The sequence below is a fragment of the Salmo salar genome, chromosome 09, assembly GCF_965601325.2.
Source record: "Salmo salar chromosome 09, fSalSal1, whole genome shotgun sequence".
In the NCBI taxonomy this organism is placed as follows: Eukaryota; Metazoa; Chordata; class Actinopteri; order Salmoniformes; family Salmonidae; genus Salmo; species Salmo salar.
The window spans coordinates 103,982,036-103,995,720 of record NC_138299.1 but is presented as its reverse complement, the minus strand read 5'-3'; positions in this window follow the sequence as shown (position 1 = coordinate 103,995,720).

The window sequence follows — 13,685 nt, the reverse complement described above, 5'->3', positions numbered from 1 at the left end:
GCTACATCATCATCCTTCTCCTCCATGATAGGTCAGCTACATCAACAGCCTGCTCCTCCATGATAGGTCAGCTACATCATCATCCTGCTCCTCAATGATAGGTCAGTTACATCATCACCCCTGCTCCTCCATGATAGGTCAGCTACATCATCACCCCTGCTTCTCCATGATAGGTCAGCTACATCAGCCTGCTCCTCCATGACAGGTCAGCTACATCATCACCCTGCTCTTCCATGATAGGTCAGCTACATCATCATCCTGCTCCTCCATGATAGGTCAGCTACATCATCACAACTGCTCCTCCATGATAGGTCAGTTACCTCATCATCCTGCTCCTCCATGATAGGTCAGCTACATCATCACCCTGCTCCTACATGATAGGTCAGCTACATCATCACCCTGCTCCTCCATGATAGGTCAGCTACATCATCACCCCTGCTTCTCCATGATAGGTCAGCTACATCATCATCCTTCTCCTCCATGATAGGTCAGCTACATCATCATCCTGCTCCTCCATGATAGGTCAGCTACATCATCATCCTGCTCCTCCATGATAGGTCAGCTACATCATCACCCTGCTCCTCCATGATATGTCAGCTACATCATCACCCCTGCTTCTCCATGATAGGTCAGCTACATCATCATCCTTCTCTTCCATGATAGGTCAGCTACATCATCAACCTGCTTCTCCATGATAGGTCAGCTACATCATCATCCTGCTCCTCCATGATAGGTCAGCTACATCATCATCCTGCTCCTCCATGATAGGTCAGCTACATCATCATCCTGCTCCTCCATGATAGGTCAGCTACATCATCACCCTGCTCCTCCATGATAGGTCAGCTACATCATCACCCCTGCTTCTCCATGATAGGTCAGCTACATCATCATCCTTCTCTTCCATGATAGGTCAGCTACATCATCAACCTGCTTCTCCATGATAGGTCAGCTACATCATCATCCTGCTCCTCCATGATAGGTCAGCTACATCATCACCCTGCTCTTCCATGATAGGTCAGCTACATCATCATCCTGCTCCTCCATGATAGGTCAGCTACATCATCACAACTGCTCCTCCATGATAGGTCAGTTACCTCATCATCCTGCTCCTCCATGATAGGTCAGCTACATCATCACCCTGCTCCTACATGATAGGTCAGCTACACCATCAGCCTGCTCCTCCATGATAGGTCAGCTACATCATCATCCTGCTCCTCCATGATAGGTCAGCTACATCATCATCCTTCTCCTCCATGATAGGTCAGCTACATCATCATCCTTCTCCTCCATGATAGGTCAGCTACATCATCACCCTGCTCCTCCATGATAGGTCAGCTACATCATCACCCCTGCTCCTCCATGATAGGTCAGCTACATCATCATCCTTCTCCTCCATGATAGGTCAGCTACATCATCAACCTGCTTCTCCATGATAGGTCAGCTACATCATCATCCTGCTCCTCCATGATAGGTCAGCTACATCATCACCCTGCTCCTCCATGATAGGTCAGCTGCATCATCATCCTGCTCCTCCATGATAGGTCAGCTACATCATCATCCTGCTCCTCCATGATAGGTCAGCAAACATCATCACCCCTGCTCCTCCATGATAGGTCAGTTACATCATCATCCTGCTCCTCCATTATAGGTCAGCTACATCATCATCCTTCTCCTCCATGATAGGTCAGCTACATCAACATCCTGCATATCCATGATAGGTCAGCTACATCATCATCCTGCTCCTCCATGATAGGTCTGCTACATCATCATCCTGCTCCTCCATGATAGGTCAGTTACATCATCAGCCTGCTCCTCCATGATTGGTCAGCTACATCATCATCCTTCTCCTCCATGATATGTCAGCTACATCATAATCCTGCTCCTCCATGATATGTCAGCTACATCACCATCATGCTCCTCCATGATAGGTCAGCTACATCATCACCCTGCTCCTCCATGATAGGTCAGCTACGTCATCAACCTGCTCCTCCATAATAGGTCAGCTACATCATCATCCTGCTCCTCCATGATAGGTCAGCTACATCATCCTGCTCCTCCATGATAGGTCAGCTACATCATCATCCTGCTCCTCCATGATATGTCAGCTACATCACCCTGCTCCTCCATGATAGGTAAGCTACATCATCATCCTGCTCCTCCATGATAGGTCAGCTACATCAACATCCTGCTCCTCCATGATAGGTCAGCTACATCATCACCCTGCTCCTCCATGATAGGTCAGTTACATCATCACCCCTGCTCCTCCATGATAGGTCAGCTACATCAACAGCCTGCTCCTCCATGATAGGTCAGCTACATCATCACCCCTGCTCCTCAATGATAGGTCAGTTACATCATCACCCCTGCTCCTCCATGATAGGTCAGCTACATCATCACCCCTGCTACTCCATGATAGGTCAGCTACATCAGCCTGCTCCTCCATGACAGGTCAGCTACATCATCACCCCTGCTCCTCCATGATAGGTCAGCTACATCCACATCCTGCTCCTTCATGATTGGTCAGCTACATCATCATCCTGCCCCTCCATGATAGGTCAGCTACATCATCACCCCTGCTCCTCCATGATAGGTCAGTTACATCATCATCCTGCTCCTCCATGATAGGTCAGCTACATCATCATCCTCCTCCATGATAGGTCAGCTACATTATCCTGCTCATCCATGATAGGTCAGCTAAATCATCAGCCTGCTCCTCCATTATAGGTCAGCTACATCATCACCCCTGCTCCTCCATGATAGGTCAGCTACATCATCATCCTTCTCCTCCATGATAGGTCAGCTACATCATCAACCTGCTTCTCCATGATAGTTCAGCTACATCATCATCCTGCTCCTCCATGATAGGTCAGCTACATCATCACCCTGCTCCTTCATGATAGGTCAGCTACATCATCATCCTGCTCCTCCATGATAGGTCAGCTACATCATCATCCTTCTCCTCCATGATAGGTCAGCTACATCATCATCCTGCTCCTCCATGATAGGTCAGCTACATCATCATCCTGCTCCTCCATGATAGGTCAGCTACATCATCACCCTGCTCCTCCATGATAGGTCAGCTACATCATCACCCCTGCTCCTCCATGATAGGTCAGCTACATCATCATTCTTCTCCTCCATGATAGGTCAGCTACATCATCAACCTGCTTCTCCATGATAGGTCAGCTACATCATCATCCTGCTCCTCCATGATAGGTCAGCTACATCATCACCCTGCTCCTCCATGATAGGTCAGCTACATCATCATCCTGCTCCTCCATGATAGGTCAGCTACATCATCATCCTGCTCCTCCATGATAGGTCAGCAAACATCATCACCCCTGCTCCTCCATGATAGGTCAGTTACATCATCATCCTGCTCCTCCATGATAGGTCAGCTACATCATCATCCTTCTCCTCCATGATAGGTCAGCTACATCAACATCCTGCATATCCATGATAGGTCAGCTACATCATCATCCTGCTCCTCCATGATAGGTCTGCTACATCATCATCCTGCTCCTCCATGATAGGTCAGCTATATCATCACCCCTGCTCCTCCATGATAGTTCAGTTACATCATCACCCTGCTCCTCCATGATAGGTCAGTTACATCATCAGTCTGCTCCTCCATGATTGGTCAGCTACATCATCATCCTTCTCCTCCATGATATGTCAGCTACATCATAATCCTGCTCCTCCATGATAGGTCAGCTACATCACCATCATGCTCCTCCATGATAGGTCAGCTACATCATCACCCTGCTCCTCCATGATAAGTCAGCTACATCATCAACCTGGTCCTCCATAATAGGTTAGCTACATCATCACCCTGCTCCTCCATGATAGGTCAGCTACATCATCATCCTGCTCCTCCATGATAGGTCAGCGACATCATCATCCTGCTCCTCCATGATATGTCAGCTACATCATCATCCTGCTTCTCCATGATAGGTCAGCTACATCATCATCCTGCTCCTCCATGATAGGTCAGCTACATCAACATCCTGCTCCTCCATGATAGTCCAGCTACATCATCACCCTGCTCCTCCATGATAGGTCAGTTACATCATCACCCCTGCTCCTCCATGATAGGTCAGTTACATCATCATCCTGCTCCTCCATGATAGGTCAGCTACATCATCATCCTTCTCCTCCATGATAGGTCAGCTACATTATCCTGCTCATCCATGATAGGTCAGCTAAATCATCAGCCTGCTCCTCCATGATAGGTCAGCTACATCATCACTCCTGCTCCTCCATGATAGGTCAGCTACATCATCATCCTTCTCCTCCATGATAGGTCAGCTACATCATCAACCTGCTTCTCCATGATAGGTCAGCTACATCATTACCCTGCTCCTCCATGATAGGTCAGCTACATCATCACCCTGCTCCTCCATGATAGGTCAGCTACATCATCATCCTGCTCCTCCATGATAGGTCAGCTACATCATCAACCTGCTCCTCCATGATAGGTCAGCTACATCATCACCCCTGCTCCTCCATGATAGGTCAGTTACATCATCATCCTGCTCCTCCATGATAGGTCAGCTACATCATCATCCTTCTCCTCCATGATAGGTCAGCTACATCATCATCCTGCTCCTCCACAATAGGTCAGCTACATCATCATCCTGCTCCTCCATGATAGGTCAGCTACATCATCATCCTTCTCCTCCATGATAGGTCAGCTACATCATCATCCTGCTCCTCCATGATAGGTCAGCTACATCATCATCCTGCTCCTCCATGATAGGTCAGCTACATCAACATCCTGCATATCCATGATAGGTCAGCTACATCATCATCCTGCTCCTCCATGATAGGTCTGCTACATCATCATCCTGCTCCTCCATGATAGGTCAGTTACATCATCAGCCTGCTCCTCCATGATTGGTCAGCTACATCATCATCCTTCTCCTCCATGATATGTCAGCTACATCATAATCCTGCTCCTCCATGATATGTCAGCTACATCACCATCATGCTCCTCCATGATAGGTCAGCTACATCATCACCCTGCTCCTCCATGATAGGTCAGCTACGTCATCAACCTGCTCCTCCATAATAGGTCAGCTACATCATCATCCTGCTCCTCCATGATAGGTCAGCTACATCATCCTGCTCCTCCATGATAGGTCAGCTACATCATCATCCTGCTCCTCCATGATATGTCAGCTACATCACCCTGCTCCTCCATGATAGGTCAGCTACATCATCATCCTGCTCCTCCATGATAGGTCAGCTACATCAACATCCTGCTCCTCCATGATAGGTCAGCTACATCATCACCCTGCTCCTCCATGATAGGTCAGTTACATCATCACCCCTGCTCCTCCATGATAGGTCAGCTACATCAACAGCCTGCTCCTCCATGATAGGTCAGCTACATCATCACCCCTGCTCCTCAATGATAGGTCAGTTACATCATCACCCCTGCTCCTCCATGATAGGTCAGCTACATCATCACCCCTGCTACTCCATGATAGGTCAGCTACATCAGCCTGCTCCTCCATGACAGGTCAGCTACATCATCACCCCTGCTCCTCCATGATAGGTCAGCTACATCCACATCCTGCTCCTTCATGATTGGTCAGCTACATCATCATCCTGCCCCTCCATGATAGGTCAGCTACATCATCACCCCTGCTCCTCCATGATAGGTCAGTTACATCATCATCCTGCTCCTCCATGATAGGTCAGCTACATCATCATCCTCCTCCATGATAGGTCAGCTACATTATCCTGCTCATCCATGATAGGTCAGCTAAATCATCAGCCTGCTCCTCCATTATAGGTCAGCTACATCATCACCCCTGCTCCTCCATGATAGGTCAGCTACATCATCATCCTTCTCCTCCATGATAGGTCAGCTACATCATCAACCTGCTTCTCCATGATAGTTCAGCTACATCATCATCCTGCTCCTCCATGATAGGTCAGCTACATCATCACCCTGCTCCTTCATGATAGGTCAGCTACATCATCAGCCTGCTCCTCCATGATAGGTCAGCTACATCACCATCCTGCTCCTCCATGATAGGTCAGCTACATCATCATCCTTCTCCTCCATGATAGGTCAGCTACATCATCATCCTGCTCCTCCATGATAGGTCAGCTACATCATCATCCTGCTCCTCCATGATAGGTCAGCTACATCATCACCCTGCTCCTCCATGATAGGTCAGCTACATCATCACCCCTGCTCCTCCATGATAGGTCAGCTACATCATCATTCTTCTCCTCCATGATAGGTCAGCTACATCATCAACCTGCTTCTCCATGATAGGTCAGCTACATCATCATCCTGCTCCTCCATGATAGGTCAGCTACATCATCACCCTGCTCCTCCATGATAGGTCAGCTACATCATCATCCTGCTCCTCCATGATAGGTCAGCTACATCATCATCCTGCTCCTCCATGATAGGTCAGCAAACATCATCACCCCTGCTCCTCCATGATAGGTCAGTTACATCATCATCCTGCTCCTCCATGATATGTCAGCTACATCATCATCCTTCTCCTCCATGATAGGTCAGCTACATCAACATCCTGCATATCCATGATAGGTCAGCTACATCATCATCCTGCTCCTCCATGATAGGTCTGCTACATCATCATCCTGCTCCTCCATGATAGGTCAGCTATATCATCACCCCTGCTCCTCCATGATAGTTCAGTTACATCATCACCCTGCTCCTCCATGATAGGTCAGTTACATCATCAGTCTGCTCCTCCATGATTGGTCAGCTACATCATCATCCTTCTCCTCCATGATATGTCAGCTACATCATAATCCTGCTCCTCCATGATAGGTCAGCTACATCACCATCATGCTCCTCCATGATAGGTCAGCTACATCATCACCCTGCTCCTCCATGATAAGTCAGCTACATCATCAACCTGGTCCTCCATAATAGGTTAGCTACATCATCACCCTGCTCCTCCATGATAGGTCAGCTACATCATCATCCTGCTCCTCCATGATAGGTCAGCGACATCATCATCCTGCTCCTCCATGATATGTCAGCTACATCACCCTGCTCCTCCATGATAGGTCAGCTACATCATCATCCTGCTCCTCCATGATAGGTCAGCTACATCAACATCCTGCTCCTCCATGATAGTTCAGCTACATCATCACCCTGCTCCTCCATGATAGGTCAGTTACATCATCACCCCTGCTCCTCCATGATAGGTCAGTTACATCATCATCCTGCTCCTCCATGATAGGTCAGCTACATCATCATCCTTTTCCTCCATGATAGGTCAGCTACATTATCCTGCTCATCCATGATAGTTCAGCTACATCATCACCCTGCTCCTCCATGATAGGTCAGTTACATCATCACCCCTGCTCCTCCATGATAGGTCAGTTACATCATCATCCTGCTCCTCCATGATAGGTCAGCTACATCATCATCCTTTTCCTCCATGATAGGTCAGCTACATCATTATCCTGCTCCTCCATGATAGGTCAGCTACATCATCAGCCTGCTCCTCCATGATAGGTCAGCTACATCATCACTCCTGCTCCTCCATGATAGGTCAGCTACATCATCATCCTTCTCCTCCATGATAGGTCAGCTACATCATCAACCTGCTTCTCCATGATAGGTCAGCTACATCATTATCCTGCTCCTCCATGATAGGTCAGCTACATCATCACCCTGCTCCTCCATGATAGGTCAGCTACATCATCATCCTGCTCCTCCATGATAGGTCAGCTACATCATCAACCTGCTCCTCCATGATAGGTCAGCTACATCATCACCCCTGCTCCTCCATGATAGGTCAGTTACATCATCATCCTGCTCCTCCATGATAGGTCAGCTACATCATCATCCTTCTCCTCCATGATAGGTCAGCTACATCATCATCCTGCTCCTCCACAATAGGTCAGCTACATCATCATCCTGCTCCTCCATGATAGGTCAGCTACATCATCACCCCTGCTCCTCAATGATAGGTCAGTTACATCATCATCCTGCTCCTCCATGATATGTCAGCTACATCATCATCCTTCTCCTCCATGATAGGTCAGCTACATCATCACCCCTGCTCCTCCATGATAGGTCAGCTACATCATCCTGCTCCTCCATGATAGGTCAGCTACATCATCACTCTGCTCCTCCATGATAGGTCAGCTACATCATCACCCTGCTCCTCCATGATAGGTCAGCTACATCAATTTCTGCTCCTCCATGATAGGTCAGCTACATCATCACCCCTGCTCCTCCATGATAGGTGAGTTACATCATCACCCTGCTCCTCCATGATAGGTCAGTTACATTATCATCCTGCTCCTCCATGATAGGTCAGCTACATCATCATCCTTCTCCTCCATGATAGGTCAGCTACATCATCACCCCTGCTCCTCAATGATAGGTCAGTTACATCATCATCCTGCTCCTCCATGATAGGTCAGCTACATCATCATCCTTCTCCTCCATGATAGGTCAGCTACATCATCACCCCTGCTCCTCCATGATAGGTCAGCTACATCATCCTGCTCCTCCATGATAGGTCAGCTACATCATCACTCTGCTCCTCCATGATAGGTCAGCTACATCATCACCCTGCTCCTCCATGATAGGTCAGCTACATCAATGTCTGCTCCTCCATGATAGGTCAGCTACATCATCACCCCTGCTCCTCCATGATAGGTGAGTTACATCATCATCCTGCTCCTCCATGATAGGTCAGCTACATCATCATCCTTCTCCATGATAGGTCAGCTACATCATCATCCTGCTCCTCCATGATAGGTCAGCTACATCATCATCCTTCTCCTCCATGATAGTTCAGCTACATCATCATCCTGCTCCTCCATGATAGGTCAGCTACATCATCATCCTTCTCCTCCATGATAGGTCAGCTACATTAGCCTGCTCCTCCATGATAGGTCAGCTAAATCATCAGCCTGCTCCACCATGATAGGTCAGCTATATCATCACCCCTGCTCCTCCATGATAGGTCAGCTACATCATCATCCTTCTCCTCCATGATAGGTCAGCTACATCAACAGCCTGCTCCTCCATGATAGGTCAGCTACATCATCATCCTGCTCCTCAATGATAGGTCAGTTACATCATCACCCCTGCTCCTCCATGATAGGTCAGCTACATCATCACCCCTGCTTCTCCATGATAGGTCAGCTACATCAGCCTGCTCCTCCATGACAGGTCAGCTACATCATCACCCTGCTCTTCCATGATAGGTCAGCTACATCATCATCCTGCTCCTCCATGATAGGTCAGCTACATCATCACAACTGCTCCTCCATGATAGGTCAGTTACCTCATCATCCTGCTCCTCCATGATAGGTCAGCTACATCATCACCCTGCTCCTACATGATAGGTCAGCTACATCATCACCCTGCTCCTCCATGATAGGTCAGCTACATCATCACCCCTGCTTCTCCATGATAGGTCAGCTACATCATCATCCTTCTCCTCCATGATAGGTCAGCTACATCATCATCCTGCTCCTCCATGATAGGTCAGCTACATCATCATCCTGCTCCTCCATGATAGGTCAGCTACATCATCACCCTGCTCCTCCATGATATGTCAGCTACATCATCACCCCTGCTTCTCCATGATAGGTCAGCTACATCATCATCCTTCTCTTCCATGATAGGTCAGCTACATCATCAACCTGCTTCTCCATGATAGGTCAGCTACATCATCATCCTGCTCCTCCATGATAGGTCAGCTACATCATCATCCTGCTCCTCCATGATAGGTCAGCTACATCATCATCCTGCTCCTCCATGATAGGTCAGCTACATCATCACCCTGCTCCTCCATGATAGGTCAGCTACATCATCACCCCTGCTTCTCCATGATAGGTCAGCTACATCATCATCCTTCTCTTCCATGATAGGTCAGCTACATCATCAACCTGCTTCTCCATGATAGGTCAGCTACATCATCATCCTGCTCCTCCATGATAGGTCAGCTACATCATCACCCTGCTCTTCCATGATAGGTCAGCTACATCATCATCCTGCTCCTCCATGATAGGTCAGCTACATCATCACAACTGCTCCTCCATGATAGGTCAGTTACCTCATCATCCTGCTCCTCCATGATAGGTCAGCTACATCATCACCCTGCTCCTACATGATAGGTCAGCTACATCATCAGCCTGCTCCTCCATGATAGGTCAGCTACATCATCATCCTGCTCCTCCATGATAGGTCAGCTACATCATCATCCTTCTCCTCCATGATAGGTCAGCTACATCATCATCCTGCTCCTCCATGATAGGTCAGCTACATCATCATCCTGCTCCTCCATGATAGGTCAGCTACATCATCACCCTGCTCCTCCATGATAGGTCAGCTACATCATCACCCCTGCTCCTCCATGATAGGTCAGCTACATCATCATCCTTCTCCTCCATGATAGGTCAGCTACATCATCAACCTGCTTCTCCATGATAGGTCAGCTACATCATCATCCTGCTCCTCCATGATAGGTCAGCTACATCATCACCCTGCTCCTCCATGATAGGTCAGCTGCATCATCATCCTGCTCCTCCATGATAGGTCAGCTACATCATCATCCTGCTCCTCCATGATAGGTCAGCAAACATCATCACCCCTGCTCCTCCATGATAGGTCAGTTACATCATCATCCTGCTCCTCCATGATAGGTCAGCTACATCATCATCCTTCTCCTCCATGATAGGTCAGCTACATCAACATCCTGCATATCCATGATAGGTCAGCTACATCATCATCCTGCTCCTCCATGATAGGTCTGCTACATCATCATCCTGCTCCTCCATGATAGGTCAGTTACATCATCAGCCTGCTCCTCCATGATTGGTCAGCTACATCATCATCCTTCTCCTCCATGATATGTCAGCTACATCATAATCCTGCTCCTCCATGATATGTCAGCTACATCACCATCATGCTCCTCCATGATAGGTCAGCTACATCATCACCCTGCTCCTCCATGATAGGTCAGCTACGTCATCAACCTGCTCCTCCATAATAGGTCAGCTACATCATCATCCTGCTCCTCCATGATAGGTCAGCTACATCATCCTGCTCCTCCATGATAGGTCAGCTACATCATCATCCTGCTCCTCCATGATATGTCAGCTACATCACCCTGCTCCTCCATGATAGGTAAGCTACATCATCATCCTGCTCCTCCATGATAGGTCAGCTACATCAACATCCTGCTCCTCCATGATAGGTCAGCTACATCATCACCCTGCTCCTCCATGATAGGTCAGTTACATCATCACCCCTGCTCCTCCATGATAGGTCAGCTACATCAACAGCCTGCTCCTCCATGATAGGTCAGCTACATCATCACCCCTGCTCCTCAATGATAGGTCAGTTACATCATCACCCCTGCTCCTCCATGATAGGTCAGCTACATCATCACCCCTGCTACTCCATGATAGGTCAGCTACATCAGCCTGCTCCTCCATGACAGGTCAGCTACATCATCACCCCTGCTCCTCCATGATAGGTCAGCTACATCCACATCCTGCTCCTTCATGATTGGTCAGCTACATCATCATCCTGCCCCTCCATGATAGGTCAGCTACATCATCACCCCTGCTCCTCCATGATAGGTCAGTTACATCATCATCCTGCTCCTCCATGATAGGTCAGCTACATCATCATCCTCCTCCATGATAGGTCAGCTACATTATCCTGCTCATCCATGATAGGTCAGCTAAATCATCAGCCTGCTCCTCCATTATAGGTCAGCTACATCATCACCCCTGCTCCTCCATGATAGGTCAGCTACATCATCATCCTTCTCCTCCATGATAGGTCAGCTACATCATCAACCTGCTTCTCCATGATAGTTCAGCTACATCATCATCCTGCTCCTCCATGATAGGTCAGCTACATCATCACCCTGCTCCTACATGATAGGTCAGCTACATCATCAGCCTGCTCCTCCATGATAGGTCAGCTACATCATCATCCTGCTCCTCCATGATAGGTCAGCTACATCATCATCCTTCTCCTCCATGATAGGTCAGCTACATCATCATCCTGCTCCTCCATGATAGGTCAGCTACATCATCATCCTGCTCCTCCATGATAGGTCAGCTACATCATCACCCTGCTCCTCCATGATAGGTCAGCTACATCATCACCCCTGCTCCTCCATGATAGGTCAGCTACATCATCATTCTTCTCCTCCATGATAGGTCAGCTACATCATCAACCTGCTTCTCCATGATAGGTCAGCTACATCACCATCCTGCTCCTCCATGATAGGTCAGCTACATCATCACCCTGCTCCTCCATGATAGGTCAGCTACATCATCATCCTGCTCCTCCATGATAGGTCAGCTACATCATCATCCTGCTCCTCCATGATAGGTCAGCAAACATCATCACCCCTGCTCCTCCATGATAGGTCAGTTACATCATCATCCTGCTCCTCCATGATAGGTCAGCTACATCATCATCCTTCTCCTCCATGATAGGTCAGCTACATCAACATCCTGCATATCCATGATAGGTCAGCTACATCATCATCCTGCTCCTCCATGATAGGTCTGCTACATCATCAACCTGCTCCTCCATGATAGGTCAGCTATATCATCACCCCTGCTCCTCCATGATAGTTCAGTTACATCATCACCCTGCTCCTCCATGATAGGTCAGTTACATCATCAGTCTGCTCCTCCATGATTGGTCAGCTACATCATCATCCTTCTCCTCCATGATATGTCAGCTACATCATAATCCTGCTCCTCCATGATATGTCAGCTACATCACCATCATGCTCCTCCATGATAGGTCAGCTACATCATCACCCTGCTCCTCCATGATAAGTCAGCTACATCATCAACCTGGTCCTCCATAATAGGTCAGATACATCATCACCCTGCTCCTCCATGATAGGTCAGCTACATCATCATCCTGCTCCTCCATGATAAGTCAGCGACATCATCATCCTGCTCCTCCATGATATGTCAGCTACATCACCCTGCTCCTCCATGATAGGTCAGCTACATCATCATCCTGCTCCTCCATGATAGGTCAGCTACATCAACATCCTGCTCCTCCATGATAGTTCAGCTACATCATCACCCTGCTCCTCCATGATAGGTCAGTTACATCATCACCCCTGCTCCTCCATGATAGGTCAGTTACATCATCATCCTGCTCCTCCATGATAGGTCAGCTACATCATCATCCTTCTCCTCCATGATAGGTCAGCTACATTATCCTGCTCATCCATGATAGGTCAGCTAAATCATCAGCCTGCTCCTCCATGATAGGTCAGCTACATCATCACCCCTGCTCCTCCATGATAATAGGTCAGCGACATCATCATCCTGCTCCTCCATGATATGTCAGCTACATCACCCTGCTCCTCCATGATAGGTCAGCTACATCATCATCCTGCTCCTCCATGATAGGTCAGCTACATCAACATCCTGCTCCTCCATGATAGTTCAGCTACATCATCACCCTGCTCCTCCATGATAGGTCAGTTACATCATCACCCCTGCTCCTCCATGATAGGTCAGTTACATCATCATCCTGCTCCTCCATGATAGGTCAGCTACATCATCATCCTTTTCCTCCATGATAGGTCAGCTACATTATCCTGCTCATCCATGATAGTTCAGCTACATCATCACCCTGCTCCTCCATGATAGGTCAGTTACATCATCAC